Source organism: Pinus tabuliformis, chromosome 2_2 (genome assembly GCF_031772625.1).
Source record: "Pinus tabuliformis cultivar Carrire ecotype Pingquan chromosome 2_2, CPIR1, whole genome shotgun sequence".
In the NCBI taxonomy this organism is placed as follows: domain Eukaryota; kingdom Viridiplantae; phylum Streptophyta; class Pinopsida; order Pinales; family Pinaceae; genus Pinus; species Pinus tabuliformis.
Window position 1 is genome coordinate 652,474,337 of NC_142300.1, and position 7,331 is coordinate 652,481,667.

A 7,331-nucleotide genomic window follows, 5' to 3' on the forward strand; every position below is an offset into this window, starting at 1 on the left:
AACATTCACCCCTAAAATTTTCTATGTAAATCTCTTATTTGATGGACCACCAAAAAGGATGAAATCTCCTTGTCCTCTAAAATCATTTGATTCCTAGCTAGCCACAGTCCTCAACATGACCAAACTCTAGAAATCAGAAATCCTATCCTGTTTTTTAAAGGAAAAAATGGAAAGAAGTTTTATTTTTATATAAAACTGGTTATTATTTTAGTGGGTCTACAAACCTACAATTTCAAGAATATATGTAAACTATACATCAAAAACTACTATCCCAAAACTAGTCCATACCCAAAATATGAAAATACCACTACCCAAAAAATAATGAAAATACCACTACCCAAAAAATATTTACTAAAATTCAAATCACCTGGCTAAACTTGATCCATTGTACAATTGTGTGATATTTTAGGTAGTAGCTTGACCTATTCCTAAAGCATAGGTGAGTCTAACTTCCCCTATCATCCTCAAGAACTCCTCTATCTTTACCTAGGTAGCTTATCATTGCCTTCTCTATCAAATTTTAGACATATGAACACTTCAAGGATTGTTTACAAACTTCAAAGCAAAGACATTGGTTTACTAGTAATTTATTTCTTATTATAACATATTTGTTTCCCTTTTGTCTATCGATTAACTCCTTCTAAGTTCCAACATTTATTATATTATTTCCCCACAAGTAGGTAGCCTCATCTTGGTTTGTAGGGTTTCCTTGACTGAGATGGTGGCACCTCCATATGGTTCCTTCTCTATCGACTATATCCTCACAAGTCTAAACAATGATAAAAAAGTAAACTTCCAAAAAGATGATTTTTTCAAAAAATAGGCAAAAATGCCTTTGCAAAATTGATGATACGCTATTATGTAATCTTCATTTATATACTCTCCCTTATGGAACTATAAGCTCATGTCTCTATTAGTCTTGCTCGTAGAAACAAATGGTTGACCATCTTCTCAACTTCTCTTCTGCCCATGAAAGCCTCTCTTCGCAATATTATTATGGGTTAGAATCTTATCATGTCATGTAAGCCATGTAAAGGCAATGATTTGGATTGTCAAATGTTATCCCACAACCTGTTTCTTACCTCTTGGTCTCTTTGTCTAAGTAGGGGTATTTAATAGCGCTATTTGATTGTATGTCGTTTATTTATGTCTGGATCCTAACAAAGAAAAAAATATTGTCCTCTATATTAACTTTAAACCCTTAGTGGTGTTTATATTCAAAATCATGCAATTGATTTGTCGGGGGTATATTCCCCTATCTATTACAAATCTTCTACCTTTTTACAATGATGCTAGTATTACAGAGCTACATCAGTCAACTCAAATGAATATGACTTCCAAGGATATTTTTCATGTTAAATATTTCTATAACCTATTTTATGTTTCCTCAAACCCCTATGTCTTCTAAAAGCTATCTTTGAGTATTTCTTGTTGGGAATAATTTTTAGTTGTATTGGAAAGTCAATATTTTTGTTGGGAATAACAAAGATTGACCCTTGTTACATATACTATGATTCTTTTTGTTCTTGAAATCATATTCAAAGTCATCAAAGATATACTTCTCACTCCATGATTGATTCTACTGACTTTATCTAATACTCCATAGAAATTGACATGATTCTTTTCCATTTCATTTAAACACATAGTCATAGTGCCCAATGTTGAGCCAATGTAATCAGAACAAGATTGTTGACCAAAAAATACATAAAATATTTAAATTTGTAAAAAAAAGATAAATGTATTCATGTGCATCCATGTGAATCCAAATATTTACACACAAATATGCAAAGTTTCTCATGTATATAGCAAATAAGGGTGCATATAAATGAAATAGAATCAAGTGAAATCCATATTTGAACCAAAATACATCAAAAAAGAGGCTCTAAATGGTCTCTAGAGTCCAAAAATAAGCATAGTACTAATTAATAACTATAGTCTAGACTATAAACTCTACAATATAATAATTTGAGAGAATCATTTGATTTCTCATCATCTACATCCTCAACATGACTAAAGTCGAAAATGGAACTCTGGCTTGATTCCCTTGGCCTTAAAGGTACACATCCAACAAGAATGTTTAGATCCTTTGGCTGTGGAAGTGGGTCCAAGTCCATGAAATATAGGTTTTCATTGTAAAATCAACCCTTCAAATAACTCTCCAAATCAACCCAGAAAACGCAACTCAAAAGTTCCAAATTTCTCAAATGAATTGTGAGTCAAATAGAGGGCGAGGAGCTCTTCAAACTGCATTAGGGGGGTCTAGGGTTAGGTTTGATGTCATACTTTTTTAATTGATTTTATTTTATTAATTTTTTAAAAATATTTATATTAAAATTAGTTTAAATGCTCCACATTAATGTCAGTTCTACAGTTCGATACAGAACCTGTTTTCAGGTTTGGAACATTCAAGAAAACCAATATGGACCCAGAATTGGTGGGCCTGACTGGTCTTTCCAAAATGAGTCTGGTTCTGATAATGTTATGCCAAACATTGACATATTGGGAGAAATATACATCACAAAATTTAATCATTTGAGTCCTCACTCAAGTCAGCCACCTATAGCTCCAAGTTCAAACTCTCCATCTTTTACTTAAACTTGTCTAACAACACTATTTGATGCCTCAACCAAACATCTTTATAGATCATAAGTAAAAACATTGTAAATTAACCTTTTGAATCCCAAAATATCATATATTTTCTTATTTCTTCTATTAGATTCGTTTAGTAGATATACCTTTGATTTGAAATTATTGAATTTGTGTTTTGAGGTAATAAGTAGTTCAACAAATCTTCTTTAGAATCTTTAGTCATGTTGATGAGCCTCATCATTAGATAACTATATGGACCTTAATCCACCTCCTACCTTAGTCAAATCAACTCTTCTGACAATTTATTACATATTTTGATTGTATTTTGTTTATTGAGGTGAGTCAAAGTGAGATATTATGCCTAGTGGACTAATGTGCATTGGGTGCAGGTTTGTGAGAGAAAAGCATGGAATTTAGGCTAATTAAGGGTTGAAACGTGAATGAGACAAGGAGGAGGTATTGTAGGATGTAGATCCTCCTCATTTACTCCTCCCTCATTTGAATATTCCTCCATCAATCACACTAGCTCAGAGTACAAGCAACCAAGTCATGGAGATCAAAAGGAAGTTGATCAGGTGACAATTAAAGAGCTAGCCTATCTCGAGTTTGGGAGTTGAGCCTCCCTATATTTAAGGAAGTCATTGGAGAATTCAGTTTTATAAATAAAGTGTCCTAGAGCCTCATTAGGATTCGAATTTTTGTTGTAAAAACACTAGTCATTTTTGTGCTCAAGACTTGTGGAAGACATTGTTATGTAATTTTTTGTTTGATAATGAGAATGAGCATTTCCTTCATCCAGCAGTGAGTTAAATTAGAGGGATGAAGCTCTTGGGTTAGGGACCAACCCTAGCAGCAAAGGCTCCTCTTCTTGTATTTGTATGCTTTGATTGATTTCATAGATTAATGGTTGAATTGTCTTTAGAATTATTTCATTGCAATTAGTGTAGATTTGATCAGTTTGCTTATTAGTTTGCTTCCATTTGTGGTTTACTTCAGTAATAAATTAGAAGAGATAAAGGAACATCAAAAATATGTCAGTAGGTTTTTTTGGCCTCAGTACTTCCTTCAAGGATCATGGTTTGAGGAAATAACTCCTATGCAGCTCAAAAAAGACTGAATTCTAGTTTCTCATGGAATTTAGGGTATTCTGTACTTAGGCCAACATTTAATCGACTTGCAAGAGTAGGATCTAGTTATCATTAATTCTATATTTAGTATTACATTATATCTCATAAATGTTTCATCTTATTCTACAAAGTTTTCCTCATGCATGAAGGAGGAAGCTAGCTCATGAAATTATGTTTTCCTTAGATAATTGAAATTCTTCTTGTTTGCATGATTTTTGGGTAAATGTCAATGTTTGATGCAGTGCAGGTGTTTGATAAGTATAGAGAGATTTCATATTTAGTAACCTCATTTCAACTTCATCCTTCCATGGTCCTCACTTTCTTTCACTAAAACCCTCATGAGTTTCATCATTTAACAAGGAAACTTCTCCAAGCTTGTTGAGCAAATCCAGCCATCTCCCAACTTTGGTTTTGAGTTCTGAAGTGGTCCTAGGCACTTTGTTGCCTCACTCCATCCACCAACAACCTTCCCTAATCCTTCCATCAACATCAACATCCATCCCTTTTCTCTCGGTTGTATCTTGCAGAAATACAGGGGATGCTATAGGTTTTCAGGACATCATGTAGAATGCATTAGGACATCCTGTAGGTTTACCTGTAGTGGTATGTTTTGAGGCCGAATTGAGGAAAAAGCCTCTAGGAATCTATAAAAAGACCCATAATTGTCTCCCAAACCTTATGACCATTCACCATCATCCCTAAGCCACCTGCCACATCACCAAAAGAGATTAGCTTTCACCCTTTCACATAAAAAAAGACAAAAAGAAAAAAATATTTATTTTGTTCATCTACATGCATAGCAATAGAATGTTTGATTTTTTAATTTGCAGGATAGTAGGATTGCATCAATTCTAACTTAGCATTCTTTTGAAGAAAATCCTCTTAGCAGTCAACTAGAAAAATGGTGTGTTTTAGTATTTGATTCTAGTCTTTTTCCTTACTGCAGTAGACAAGCTTTCTCTTAGTGTAGATTTCTCTTTCCCTCATTGGTAACCAAGCTTCTTCTAAATCCATAGAAGTCTGGTTTGAAAAACCTTAGTGGTATATTATGAGCTTAGCAGTGACAATGAGCAGTCCCATCACATTTACTTGTGTATACATCACTGTCACCTACAAGTTTGTACGCAACCCGGGTTGATAAAGTAAAGTTGGTAGCCCCAGGAGTTGCATCATTCTTGCTGCAATATTGGTGATCATCACTTCAGGCGCTGTTGATGGGGAGGCGTGTTGGGTATCAATTTTGTCTTATTTTTATCTATTTCTCTCATGGTGTCGATTGGATAAATGGGTATTTTCGAAGAGTATTTGCTACTTCTTTTTTTTAACAGGATTAAAATAAAATAATTAAGAGTTTAATTAAGGTTTTATATATTGCAGGATTAAAACCGGTTTGACTATACTTTGGGATGTGCCTGCACCATTGCATTTACGTTCTTGCACTAATTGGGATTCCTGCACTAGTTACAGTGGGCTTCCTGCACTCCGAAGGATTCATGGACTACACTCACATTCTCTGTGCCTGTACTCAAACCCTCCATTCATGGGGATGAAATTGTATCAGCTGTTGACTTGTATAAGGATTGTGGCCCGGAAGTTGGACAATGCTCGGTCTAGAACATTCAAGGAGAGATCATTGATAGTTATGTGGGATGGAAGTCTGGTTGTAGCTGCAAATAATCATGGAACATGCTATGTTTGGAGGTTGATGTGTGGAACACAGACAATGACGAACTTCGAGCCATTGCATAAGCTTCAAGCACATAATTCATACATTCTGAAATGTCTTCTTTCACCTGAGTTCTGTGAACATCATCGGTATTTGGAAACAACATCATCTGACCAAACTATAAAGATATGGAATGTTAATGGCTTCACTCTGGAGTGTACACTAACAGGACATCAACGTTGGGTTTGGGATTGCATATTTTTTGTTGATGGAGCTCTCCTTGTTACTGATTTAATTGCAAGATTGTGGGACCTATCAATTGGAAAAGCAATCAGAATATATCAACCTTTGCAATCGAAACACACAATTGTCATAGTTTAATAACTCATGTCCAGAGGAACCCCTTGCCACCAGGCATTTCAATCCCATCTGCCCTCACCTATCTTTGGATTCTTAATCACGGGATTCAAACCAAGGTCTATGAAGAGCCAAAGCCAAGTCATTCGTTTTAATTCAGATGAGACCTCGGTGACATGACATCACGATTTTCTATGGAGGCCTCTCCTTTTAATCAAGCAATAAGAGTTTGTCTGCAGTTCTATTTATTAAGCGGCTCCTAATTATTTCTTGTCACCTCTCTGTGGATTGCTGAATTTTTCATTGGGGCGGAAGACCAAGTTGTTTAAGACTGTTTATGCTAGATGTGTGAGGTATTTGTTATTAGAGGAGGAGTTGGTTTCATGAAAAAGTGGAGTGGTGTCTGTGTTTGGTGTGGCTACTGTGATATGGGCATCATAAGGCGACTGTATGTTGTGCTCTACATGATGGCACAGATGGTGCTTCACGCTGTGTTGTTTTGTTAAGATAAAAGGAAATGGAGGGCAATAGGGATGAGGAGCACACTTCTCAACCATCTTTTGTCCCCAAGATTGAAATCCTTAAGGCCGGTGTTATGAAACCAGCTCAAGAAGAGATAGAAAAGATAGATCAACACCTTAGAATTCAGCCTCTTTGAGGGGGCAACCTCCTTTACATTACATAAATGAACAATTCTTGGATGATACAAATTAAAAGACATCCTTTCTATATATAGGAGTATAAGGGGTCATAATATATTCAGAGCCGACATAACAATAACAATGTAAGGGCACAATAATAACAATAGTGGGCTTATATTTGGCACAATAGTAACAATATGGGCACTACATGGGTAAATCAATATAATAAGGGGGTTGTACTAATAACAATAAGGGGTTACACTAGTATTATAGGGGCCTAACATGCCCCTCTCCTTCAAAAATTGTTGTCCTCAACGCTTGAGTAGTTCTTGATGCTTCTGTATAAAATTCTTGTCCTCCCATGTGGAATCTTCAACAGGTAAGTTCTTCCACTTAATGAGATACTCTAAAATTGATGGATTTCATAGCTGTCGGGTTCTTGTTTCTGTGACTTCTCTAGGTTCCAATATGATTTTTCCTTCCTCTTCAATTTCTGGCAATATTGTTTGAATTGGGACCTTTTGCAACTTTTGAATAAGTGGCCATACTTCTTCGTCCTTCTTCCATTCATCCCTCGCTGTGTTTATCCAATCTAGTTGGATAATAGAAATAGCACAAAACAATGCTTCCACATCCTCATCCTTTCTTGAGAGTGCATCTGCAACAAAATTTTTCTTCCATTTTCTATAGATGATGTCAAAGTCATAACCCAACATATTTGTGACACATTTTTTTTGTTCTTCTAAAGATAATAGTTGTTCTAAAAAGTATTTAATACTATCATGATCTATTTTTACCTTGAAGTGTCTTCCCATTCGGTAAGGTCGCCATTTCTTAAGTGCATGTAGTATTGCCAACATTTCCTTCTCACAAATAGCTTGCTTGATATGTAGCAGTAAAAATACCCAATCACCTACATCAAAACATTTTTCACTACGATGTTGATCTACT

General features: G+C 35.2%; 1 pseudogene; it reads left to right on the plus strand.

Moving 5' to 3' along the window:
* The first annotated feature begins 5,256 nt into the window (after positions 1-5,256).
* Positions 5,257-5,763, plus strand: LOC149194304 (target of rapamycin complex subunit LST8 pseudogene; annotated as a pseudogene).
* The last annotated feature ends 1,568 nt before the right edge of the window (positions 5,764-7,331 follow it).